This window comes from Manacus candei, unplaced genomic scaffold (genome assembly GCF_025592945.1).
Source record: "Manacus candei isolate 608988 ecotype Guabito, Panama unplaced genomic scaffold, ASM2559294v1 h1tg000014l, whole genome shotgun sequence".
Lineage (NCBI taxonomy): Eukaryota > Metazoa > Chordata > Aves > Passeriformes > Pipridae > Manacus > Manacus candei.
The window spans coordinates 72250314-72263295 of NW_026138062.1; the positions used below are offsets into that span (position 1 = coordinate 72250314).

Sequence of the window (12982 nt, forward strand, 5' to 3'; positions counted from 1 at the left end):
GATCCCGGGCCCCTTAATGAGATATTGATGGCATAGAAATTGCCTACTCCTATGCAAGACAAAAGAAAACTGAGAAACACAAAAACAATTAGGAAACAGATTTGGCTATCTGAGGTTTAATAGAAAGAGATGTGGCATAGCGCAGTACAATTAATCACCAATTGCCTGAAACACTTTCTTCTCCCAAGCTACTGCAGACCTGTCTCCCCTGCTCCCAATCTTAAAATGACAGGCACCCAATCCAGTTTGTATTTAAAATAAACCTTTCTCTCCCGTTCCTTCCCCAGTCCCCCAAATCTCCCAGTGATTTGCAGATACTGATAAATAAATCTTTTGTGTTTATTCTGGTGTCACAGGCTTCAAACTTAGCTTCAGCCTCCCCACCCCCTTTTTCCTTCTCTTTTCCCATCAGGCATAAGCTTCATCTACATATTTCTACCTTGTTGTTAGGCATATAATGAGGCTTTTCTATTTCTGTCCTTCTTTGCCCAGAAAGCTGTCTTAGACATGTCACACTTAGGGATTTATAAAAGTTCACTTTATATTTGATCTATGCGGAATACGAGTTTTAAGTTTAAACTAGGTCATTGGGTGCCTTTAGAGCATTTGTAACTGAGGGAGAGCCATTGATGAGTCTTGATTTGAGTGGTTCAGCCCTGTGTGCAGAGCGTGAGAAACTCGGGGGGGGGGGAATGATCACAGTTGCAGAAAGATTTGGGCCGTGTGTCGCACCCTGTGTCTGCTGTGCCACACGTGGTTCCCTGCGTCAGTGCTCAGGTATTCATGGCAGCACAGAAGTGCACCTTAAGACATCCAAAGCTGTGACAACCTGCAAACAAAATCTCGGGTCTGGTGAAATTTGTGGTCAAATTTTAGTCTTTTCTTTAATCAAGATGAAATATTAGTTCCCAGGGCAATCTTTGTAGTGTTTTAGAAGAGTTCTGCCCATCAGAGGATTGCCTTTCCGTTCTGTGTACCTTACAGCCCTGGGACATGCAAACACATTCTGATTTTCTCTATGTGAGCTTCAGAGTACATAAAAACATATTTCCAAACATGGGGCTTTGAATTTCCTTTTATCACAGTCCATATGTTCTTTTTGATCTTTTGGGGGTTACCCAAATCCCAAGTGTTTTCACAAGCACTTATCACTAGCTAAGAATATTCAAAGAACAATCCGTTCCATATTTTCATATTCTTTGCAGTCTCCTCCAGGCCCATGAAAGAGAACATATACCAATTTCAACTTTCAATTGCCGATGTGTTGCACTTTTGATTTCATTGAGGGATTTAGGAGGCATGATTTTCATAGAAACTAATGTCAATTAGATAATTGGAAACTAACAGTAAAAGTACTGGACCTCTGAGATCTGGTAAGCAGCCTTGTAATCTATCTGAGGGTAAAACCTTTTAGTACTTGTACAACTACTTTTTCTTTAATTAATTGGTTCATAGAATTACAGCATTTTGTAATATTCCTGATAAGTTGTCTGGGTGAAGAAATTTCACTTTGAAACTGAGTTGCTCTAATCAGAAATTCTTGCTCGGACCAATAGATGGACTTTTGTGGGACAAGTAAATCTTACATGCCTTTATAGCAGTAGCAGCACTCTTGGGGAAAAAAAAAAGTTAGCAGAAGCCAGGTAAACTCAGCATCCTTTAGTGAATACTTGGGGTTTCCTTGATTTTGGTTTCTGTGTGGCGTAAGCCAGGAAATGTTTGGTTTGGCACAGGGGTCTTTGTACCTGCCTGGCACCTCTTGCCTCACCAGTCACACTCAGAGCTGGAGCAACCATGGGAGTGGAAGGCAAGCAGAAACAAAGCAAAGTGAGGAGAGAATATGAGGACATGCAGTAATTCAACAACAGTTTTCAGGACAAAAAAAAAATTCTTTGTTTTTCCAAACAGTTCTTCGCACATTATGTTTCTGGTACACAGAAATACTCCTTTCGCCCACAGGCCTTTTTTTTTCTTTAGATTTGGATAAATTTAAATATTTTCTCAGAAAAGAAAATTTGAGAAACAAACCTGATGTTAGCTGCCAGAACAATGTGGGACTGTTTTCAGTGCAGGCCTCTGACTATCAATATTAGGATGTGTCAGTGGATTGATTATCGTTCGTAAACTGTTCCTAGTGCTGACAATAATAATGACAGAATGCTCTTAATTGGTCCCAGGAAACAAAAAGGAGACACAAAATTCTCCATTGTTTTTCTTTATATGGTGAATAGCTGGTTTTTTTTTCTCTAGCACTCAATATTTTCATTGTAGTCTTAAGGGTGTTTTGAAGCATCTTATGTTGTTCGCTTTCTGAAATCTGTTTATTAAACTGAATGTTGTTGAGCGTGAGGCTGACATTTGGTGATTCTCATGCAGTTTCTAATAGCTGCAGGGTGCTCATTTTTGGAAGCAGTTTTATGACGCTACAAAATGTCTCCTCTGCTTTTGCTGGCACATATCATAACCGTAAAGCTGAAGCGGAGCTGTCAGGACAGCATGTCTCTATTTAGCAGACCATTGTTTGTCATCGAACAGATATTCTTGGAGTTTTTTCAGATATGGCATTGTTGCCAATGGTTAAAATTTCAAAGCTTCATAAATGACTACGCACAGGAAGATGAATCCAGCTGGCAAACTTTATACATTTACGATTTTTCTAAAAGTCGTCAACGGGGGAGCCAATAATTTTCGCTCTCTGATGAAGTCTTCATTATGGAACATCTGAAACCTTGTTATAATGTGGATGACTTTGACATTATATCTGCAGTTATGTGCTTGCACTTCTAATAGCTCTCATACAATGAGAATTGAGCACACAAAGAGCCTCTGAAAATAGGGTAACTAAATTTTCCTCTGCATTCATACAGCGTACAGGTTTAGGAAGGTTCTCTCATGTTATTTACAATGGTTTTCTCACATTCTTCTGATTTTAATGCCGTGGTATATAAAACCTGGCAAATGTCAGCACTTGTAACTATCAACTTCCAATAAACACAATCTACAGGGATGTGAGTCTTGTAGGACACGAAAAAGAGTAGGTCACTCCATAATGAGCAGCTGCAAAGGGAGAACAAGTTAGCTCAAGACACTTTCTGTGTTTGTCAGATTTAATTTGAGGTTTTGTCTCTGCACAGATTTCAGAGACACTTGTCACAGGTGGTCGAGACATGCGAAGAACAGCTACAATGGATAATGAGGCTGCTGTGCTATAATGGTATCATAACACCTGAAGCAGCCATGGTAGCTGTTGTTTCATCATTCTTAAACATTGATTTTATTATTCTGAAATGAAATTATTACAACTCTGACCTGCTAGTGGATTCTGTGATATCAAGAAAATGTTAATAATGGGGGGGGGGGGTTTGTCTCTGTTCCTCTTTTTTTTTTTTTCTTCTACTCCCCTGCAATAGTGTCAGGTTCATCTTACTTGAGGTGTAGCCAATTATCAGCATAATCCTGCTAATAAAGCTCCTGGATAGCTGTACTGGAAAAAGAAACCAACAACAAAAACAACTGGCCAATGCTGCTAAAAGAAGCTGTATTTCCTGTTTCTCTTTATAGAACTTTTGTCAATTTTCATGTCTCTCCATAAAGGAATTTCTTATTCAGAAAAATAAATCAAGTTTTCCTTCAGGGAAACAGCTTGATCCAGGCATTAATTCACTTCCAGACGGGATCTGATCTTTATCTTTTCATGCACATTAAGCAGCACCTTACCTAGAGCAGTCCCAAACAATAAGTGGTGGAGTTTAGTCAGAGTGCAATGTCTATCCCATGCTGCTCATGTAAGCCACTCGAACCTTCCTTATTAATGTAATTCATTTTTAACACCACTGTTCTTAAATTTCTTATACTCTACCATCTGGACTCTAGCATTTATAATGTATCTTTATTTTATTATGACCTTTAAAGTTCTTAATCTTCTTACCCTTGGTTTTCCTTCATATTTTTTTTTTTGCTAAAGATATGATTTTGTTCTTTGATCCCCTTCTGCAGACTGTACATGATTTCTATGCTGTTCGGATAAGGAAAATCAGAGCCTAATGTTCACCTAGATCAGAATAATTTACAGGTACACTTATGTACCTGTTAAAATAGCCTTTTTAGCCACTTTTTTTGCCACTTTTACAGGTGTATTGGGTATGTGTTCAGAGGTTTCTTCCTTTGATAACAAGTGTGATGTGAAAAAAACTGGCCAAATAAAATTCTGACTTTGAGAATTTTCGCCTCTCCTAGACAAGCCTAGCTCCCTCTGTGATATGTTATATTTACTATGGTGCAATGCAGCTTTTAACAGCTTTTTAATATTTTCTCTTCAAAATTTTCCCTTCAGCTGCAAAAGTTGTACCTGGAAATTCAATACACAACTTCAGTCTCTCCAAGCATTCATCCACGTAGCCAGTTAGGGATTTGGAATGACTTGAGTTCAACACAGCTGGTTAGAGAGAGGCAGAACATGGCCAGCATCCTCACTCAGCTATGGTCATAAATCATCATACAACCTGGCACTGACAAATTGATCTTGGCCTAGAGCATCCAGGAGCTTTGTGAGAAACCTGGCCAGGGCAGGGCTAAAACATTAACAGCAGGCATCCTGGGATATGCTTTCAAACTTCTGTATGGAGGTGGATATGTAAACAATATGCTTTGTGGGCAAATTTCCAGGAAAATCTATTGAAATTTTTAATTTGTCTTCAATTACTTTTCCCTGAATTTTCTTTCAGTTCAGTTGCTGTCTTTGTTGTCCAAATGAGCATGAGCAAGGTGGATCTAGGATGATAATCAGGCTCATCTGTCAGCAGTGATACGAGAAAAATAGCAGTCCAGCTGCAATTTAGTGCACCGAGCACGGCTGTTAAAGGGTAACCAGTTCATCAAACTTTGCTGAAAATGATGAGGCTTTTGGGTGGTAATTTAGGATGCTTGTAGTTGGGAAACTGTTCTAATCAGACTCCAAAGCTGAGTATCTGTCACATATGGTAAATCTTCACAGAGACTGAAAATAAGCTGAGAATTAATGAGCTTCTAATTTCAAGATTGATGTCTCTTGAATGTCTCCTTTTTTTTCACAGACATTTTTCCCTTATCCCTCCTCTCCACCTCTCTGGTCTTACTCTTTTATTTATACAAATTTCTTACCTCATAAGCAGAAATTGAAGCACTTTTCTATGCATGTGTTTCTGTGTGTATAACGGAGTTTAACCTGAATGGTACAAGTAGGCACTTTGGTCTCTTAATCTACCAACAAGGGATTGGCACAACTGGGAGCTGGGGGGCAACAGGCCCAGTAAGTTATTCTGTGAAAAAACAGCATCAACTTTGTACATAATAACATATTTCTTATTAATTAGTGTCATTGAAATGCTTCTGTCTGAACATTTTAATGTTTCTATTTTCTGCTTATCTTTGTCTTTTCACTTTACCTTTTCCCCAGATTCTTATTCCGACTTACAGTCTTCATTTCTATCGCAGCTTTTCCCTCTTTTTCTAAGTTTATCTTTTTTACTTTTCCCATTCTGACTCCTCTCTAATAACCTTTTTCTCTGCTTTGTCTAGGATTTCCAACTCTCATACTACTCTCCAACACCAGTCTTTCCGCCACCTAATTTTCCAAGATCATTTGTTCCTCCATCTGCATTGCTAATGTGGAATTCACTACTTTAAATATGTCATTCTAATATGTGAATAGCTAAACCTTTGAGCATGCTCATAGAAACTAGATGTCTTCAGAAAAATGAGGAGAATCAAATTCACTTGGCTGCTAATGTGACTGATAGCCCTGTTTTATCATCTACCCGATTTCTGCTTGTTACAAAATGTTAAGGGATTTTCTTACACGTATATATAGAGGCATAACCATCAGAAAGGAATTAACAATTTGCTACAAACATATTAGCTCTTAAAAAAAGGTAAACAGGAAACCATCAATCTTTTTGAGGGGTGAGGAGCAGAGCAAGCTGGTAATGCCTATTTCTTTTTTGTAGTTTCCATGGTGCTGTTACAGAAATATTTAAAACGGCTTTCAGGCCCATTGGCTGGGTAGTGTAAGATGTGAGTATAGTAAAATAGTGTTCTTTTTCCTCATTAAAGTATTATGAGTCCTCTTTGACATAAAATCCATAACATATGGATTTGGGGAACTCTGAGTCATTAATAACACAGTGGCTTGTTTGTGGAATAAATATAAGAGAAAGATGAAGTGGAAATGAAATGTAATTGAAAAGGAAGTGAATTTTTGCGAAGATAATATACCTTACCAGTATGGTTTAGTCTACTGGTTTAACTGTAAAGGAGAATAGATTAGAATCATATTTTAATCCAGGTGATTTCAAGTGCAGCTGAAAGTACTGTTCTCGTCTTCTGACATTTTTTGAAAATCAGCAGGCAAATTAACCCCTTTTGGGGGCATAGTTTTTATTTTACCTAGTGACCATTGGACACTCAGGTCTCTTGGCAGTACCACGACCACCAGCAGGGCCACACAGGTAGAGGAGGTGTTATGGGCAACCTACAGGGCTTTAGGTCAATTGTATGAGGTTCCTATATGCTGATTGCTCATTCACTTCTCCTGGGGAGGAGGAAGACACTCTGAGCTCCTGATGCTGAGACAGGAAATGCCAAGTTCAGTTTTAATCCTACTCCTTGCTGAGGATTTGGAGAGTCACTGTGGTTTTCCTGAAAAAAGAGTGGCTTCTGCAAGTCCCCATCAGCTTCTCTGGTGTCTTTTACCTCTGCCTGTAAGGCTGGATAAGGTCGAAATAGCTCCAAGCAGCTTTTTCTTTCCCTCACACTGCAGAGAGGCATCCAGGATAAACCTGGAGGAGGGCAAGAAGGCCCTGGCTTTGGAGGGATCTAAGAGGCTGTCGGGCTGTTGGAAACAAGAAAGCTGAATCTCATTCTCTTTGTCCCATGTGCCAGATCTGTATTTTTCACTCCCACTGCCTCCCCTTACAGATTCTGTAGGGTTTGTGCCGATTTCTCTAAGTTATGGAAATATTTCATCTTTTGATGTTCACTGCTTGGATGCTGAAAGGTAAGTCTCCTTGGTACAAAGATAAACAAAATAAATCATGGAGTAGAGTTGCTGTGTTCTCATTTTCCCTTTTCCAGCATGAGATTATGGTTTCTGTGTAGACTGGAACCACAAAATTGCATTGATAGTCTCTGGGGTACTCTTGTCTTCTGGCACTGCTAACTAGGAACGTGGAGATTTCACAAGGAAATCTCCATTTCCATGAAGTATTTAAATAATCTGCTAAAACTTTTTATATAAGTAGGTAATAGAATTTTTTGATTATTTGTTTACTAGGAGGCTGCACTAGCTGAAGTTGAAGAATAGATGGATTTGTTGTTAGTATTTGTTGTTACATCAATTGACTTATTCCAAGCCTTACAAAAAGTCCAAAAATCTTTTCATAAGTGTGTATTGCAAATTGCTTGGCAAGTGTTTTCTATTGACACTAAACAAGTGAAATGACAGGTAAATTGTTTCACAGTGTAGATTACAGACTGACAGCACTGTATAGAGGGCCAGCAAAGTTACAGAAGCAGCCAGCTGATATTCACAGCATCACTTACCAATAATAGAGCAGTAATCAAAATGGAGGGATCAGGTAACACTGGGCCTCTCAAACTGGTTTTGGTCAGGGTTACAGTATGAATTTATACCCAACTGTGAAGATAAAGGAAGATTATATTACTAAAAATAATTTATTACTTATTAAAAATATGCATTCTAATATATGAGTACAGCAGCATTTTGTAAAGACTCATAGATAAATTATGCAATAAAAACCGTTCCTCTCTGTTACTCTGTTGTCAAGACTATAACTAACAAAAACATGTTGAAAAGAGCCCTCACAACCCAAGCAAGATTTATATTTTGACAAAGTAAAGCTCATAGAAGCAGGTTTCATGAACCAATAAAGCAGCCCATGGATGTGCAAATTATAGAATTACCTATTAAATGAAAAAAATAAATGCCAGAGGTTTTGGAGAACATTATGTTTGGTGTCATTGTCTGATAAATTTGTTTTAAAACGTAAAAGGATTCAAAAAGATCATTACTTAGGCTAGGATTAGTAATAAATAAGCAAAAGATTTTTTTTGCTAAAGCCCTAGGTGAACAATGGCACTTGAAAATGAAACACTGGCAAAATGCCCATCTCCTCTGGGAAAAGGCAGGAGAGCCAGCAGTTTCTCTTTGTAAGCAAACAGCCTACAGAACACAAGTGTCTTCCAGATGCATTAAGAGCTTCTCAACAGGGCACATTTTTTGTGTGGTTTTGTGATTACCTGTTTAATCATAAGTGATGGTTAAATTCAGAGGCAAATACAGGGATGGTAGGTTTTTTCCATCTGCTCTTTGGGGGTCATGTGTTTACATCTAAGCCCATTTTTCCCTCATCTGTGTGTATTTGGTTTTGGTTTCTTAATTTCCTCTCCAAATGCATCTCAGAAGAATGGAAAGGCTGAAATGTGACCACAGACTTTAAGAACCGTTTCTTCTCACACGTGTTTTTAATTTTTTTTAATATATGTCTTACTGGAATCAGACACATTCCAGCACGCACACAGGGTAGAATTTTCCTACTGCAGCAGTTCAAGCACAAGACACTTGCACAGTTCCTCATAATGATCTACCTGTGTGAATGGGGTGAGGAGCGTTCACACATCAAAATAAATACAGTGCCAAATTCAGCATTTTGTGTATGAAATATTACATAGTAGAAAGGAATTCTTTACTGTGAATCACGGGAGGAGGTTGTCCAGCAAGGCTGTGGATGCCCCACTCGTGGAAGGGTTCGAGGACAGGATGGATAGGGCTCTGAGCAACCTGGTTTATCCTCCCCACGACAGGGTCTTTAAGGCCCCTTCCAACCCAAACCATTCAATGATTCTGTGGCCATTGGGCCAGACTGGACTAGAAGCAGCAGCAAGAGGAGTTCACTCCATCATCTCTGAGGACTGTAAGGCAAGAGGAGCTGTTTTATCCTTGCCTGGCTAACCCATGATCCTGGGGCAAGAACTCCTGGGTCGCTGTGCTCAGGCCAGGAGAGAGTCTTGGGGGGAAGGACCCCCACAAGCACAGCAGTACTCAGTGAGGCTGCCACACAGGGTGTGTTGGCAAAAACCTGTGGTTCTTCTCAGAGCAGGAGCTCTCCTGGTTTCTCATGTGGAAATCATCAACAGAGTTTTCATACTTGTTTGGCTTTCCAAAAAAAAAAAAAAAAGTGGTTTTGTTTCTACCTCCTGCAGGATTCTGAGCTTCTGCTTGTGCTGAAGAATCACCTACAAGACCAACCAGAGAGGTTTTGCTTTAATGCTTAGGATCTGGTTTGGGGAAAAGCTGCATCTATTTCTACATAAGAAAAAAAGCCCTGAGGAGGCTCATGCTTGTGACTTGTATAAAAAAGAGGGGACATGCTACCTTGGTGTAAAAGTGTGTCCAAGGCTTCTACTGGGGATCTGAATTTGGCACATCAGCACTGGGAACTGCATCCAGGACCAGCCATTCCCTGTCCTCGGGGCCAAGCGATGTGGAACAGTTGTGTCTGCGCTGCTCTGTGGAGCCTGCTGACTGCTCTGCTTGGCTTCTCATGGTGTCCCCACAGTGCTGAAACACCATTATTCTCTGCAGGTTTCTTCTTGAGCTCGCATGTCTGAAATACAGTGAGAATCCCGTACCAAGAACACCTTCACAGCCCAACACTGAGGTGCTTTGTGGGAGGCATGGGACGTACGAGGCAGCAGAGGCACTTGGGACAGTGGTGAGAATGTGTGCTTGTTTCAGAGGGAATTTTGTTTATATTGTTTAACCTTGATATGGAACAGAGTAGCAATATATTTAGATTATCACACAGTAAAAAAAAAAATAAATAAAATAAAATAAAATTAAAACCTCCAATACAAAATGCATCTTTTTTCTAAACTTGTGCTGACCCTCCTGGCTGTGAGTGGGCCTCAGAGGGGGCATCCAGCAGCTCTGCAGTAATAGTCTGAATGCAACAGTGCTTCTTCAGTCACCGTTACTCCCGCTTCCCAAAATTGCTCCTATTTTAAGCCATCAATTTACAGACTGAAATCATGTTGGCTTTGTAATGGATTCAGATACTCCCCAAACAGATAATGTTTTCAAATAGGAGATCTCATCCAGTGTCTGGGCCCTGTACACCTGGGTGATATTGGCGTGGCAATGCATAACAGCAGATTTTGGATTACCTCTAATAGCTACTTCTATAACTGGGTGCTTTAGCTACCCCGAATCAAAGAACAAGCACCAATCTTTTTGCATTTTTTCTTTTTTTTTTCTTTTTTTTTCCTTTTTTTTTTTGTGTGTGTGGCACATTTGTAGTTTCTAAGGATCAAGTCAGTGAAGTGCTGCTATAATGCTCAAGGAAACAAATTTAGACTTTCCACATGCCTCTGATCCTATGGATTAGATTAAAAGAAGATTTTAACATATTGTTTATTATTTCTGTTAAATTCAAACAGTTGTTTGTTGTGGATTTGTTGTTTTATTTTTGGGTTTTGGTTTTTTTTTTTTTGTGTGGAACAGAATAATGTCCGTGTTTATATTCTGTATTCCATATCTAATGCTTTTGGTGTTAAGTATGCATTCTGTGTGTGTTTTACAATGACTGCCCCAACGCACACACTCCACATATGTTTCCTCTCCTGATTTGAATAGAAATCTAACACTGCAAGTGAAGAATACTGAACTACTGTTTCACAAGCTGTCATTTAAGTGATAGGTGGTAAATTGGAATTTTGCCATGCAAATTAGTTAATGCTCAGATGAAGCCAGTGTTTAACTATTCAAATAAGATCTCAGTCTTGATCAGCTGTTTCAGCTTATATCTCCAGTGAAGCAGACAACTAGCTTTCAGCTGGAGCAGACAACTAGAACTCCACAAAACCATCAACTCTGTTCACTTAGAGCCATCTCAGTAGATCAAATGATGTTCAAACAGCACTGATCTGTAACTATCAGCTCGAAACAGCCATAGATGTTGTTTCTTCAGGCAAAAAATTGTCATAGTGGTAGTATGTTGAAAGGAAAATTTACATCTCTGGAATCCACTATATCCAGAAATGTAAAAATGCAACAAACTCACAGCATGACCTTTTTTTTTAACAAGAACATATGTAAAATTCAGACACAAAGAATAGTATATTTAGAATCTTAGTGGGAACCAGGAGTAACTCCTATAGCAAAGTTCCCTAAGCCAACATTTTAGACACATGTAACCTTTTCAGCACTTTGCTACTGCTTTTGTTCACGGAAGACCTTTGAAATCCTTTAGGAAGAAAACCCCTTGGCTATACAAAATGCCCAGCATCAGTCTTTACCTGATAAATCTCGATGCTGTTACACATTTATAGCACTTCATTTCAACTTATTTTTTCTTGGATTCCTTAGGGAAATTTCAACAACGCGTCAAGTAACTGAGAGGGAGACATCTAGAGAGCCAGTCCTGCTCCCTCACCAGGAGACCTACAGCAGCCTCCCTTACCCCTGAGAGGTACCAAAGGCATCATAAGAGCAATGGGGAGGGAGAGCATCTTTCCCAGTGCAGGTTTTCCTCACAGCCCTTCGCTGGAGTTCCGTCGAAAGAAGCACCACAGTCCTTTGGAGGTGAGGAATAAGTACAGCTGAATTTAATTGCACCTGGGTCCTCACAGTTATTCTCTGCTGCTCACATATGCCTTTCCTATGGGCCAGAGTGACAGCTGCTTTGCCAGCTAAAACACTTGATCCTGCAGTACAGGTGATAGTAACCCATGCTGTGAGTTCATAGCACGATGCAAGTGATGATGGAAGATGGGGAGTATAGCAGAAGTGTTATGCTATTTCAAGAAAAGAGGGCACAGGAAAAAAATGATTGCTTTCCACTGCAAAAAATAAAATCTGGTCACCTCTGCCTTCAACAGTGCGAGTGCTGTTGTGCATGGGATAGTGAGGGTGACGTTTTGTCATCAATGCTGCTTTCTTCAGCCTGCTCAAAAAAGTCCAGATTTTCTCTTGAGAGGTTTGTCAGCATATGTCTTCTAAAAAATTTGGAAATACTACCCACATCAGACACATCTGATCTTCTCTTAGGTCCCTCAAGATAACATGATAAAGGCTGTACCTAGTTAGATGCTGCCTGCCACAAGGGCTGGCAGGGACAGAAGGACCAGTCTCACTCACTGGCTCTTCCTGAGCTGATGGGGATGGGGTGTGTTGGTTACCTCAGCTGCTACCAGGGTAAACAAGCTAAAGGAGTTTCTGAAGACATACAGAGTGCTGAATTTTCCGAAAGAGGGAACCACTGGGGGAGCCAGGGCAGAAGAAGGAAAATGGGGGCTGATGTCTATGAGTGGAAAGAGAGGTGGGAGGAGGAAGGCAAAGAGTGGGAGAAGCATCAGAAAAACAGGACTTACAGAGATTGGGGTTAGGTAATGAAGGCTGGAATCAGCTCCAGGTTTTGGAAGCCACCAAGCAGAGCGGGGGGACAAAGCAAATGATGCTCTGGAGATGCTTGGAAGAGGACACTGAACTCAATTTAAAGGGAAAGGCTGCTACTCTAGTGTTACAGTTAGCAATCCTAGCAATGTCCTTTGAACAGTTCTTTTTATGTAGTTTTATGAAATGGGCTATTTTCACTGTTCACTAAAATGCATTCTACTCACATTCTGTTCTTTATATGCATCTTAGCAGCATCTACACTGTTAAGACATCTGCTGGAAGTGCTGTAGGTAACCAAATCAGTTTGGGCTAGCCTGGCATTTCTCCTAGTGTTCTGATTCAAAGATGAAATGTATTGCTATCTTTTGCAAGATGTTCACAAAGCAACTCTGTACAAAAGGAGACTGTACAGCAAACCACCCTTTGAAATCTCTTTACAGTGTTTTTCCATTAAAACAACAAACCTTGGCAACCACCATCCACTCTTTTCTGATTTGCAGCCAGCCAATTATACCACTTAAAATGCACATG

At 39.9% G+C, this 12982-nt stretch overlaps 1 protein-coding gene across 1 annotated transcript in view; it reads left to right on the forward strand.

Moving 5' to 3' along the window:
* ROBO2 (roundabout guidance receptor 2) overlaps positions 1-12982 on the forward strand; it is a 941272-nt gene that overhangs the window by 891214 nt on the left and 37076 nt on the right. The gene's annotated exons all lie outside the window — the stretch shown is intronic.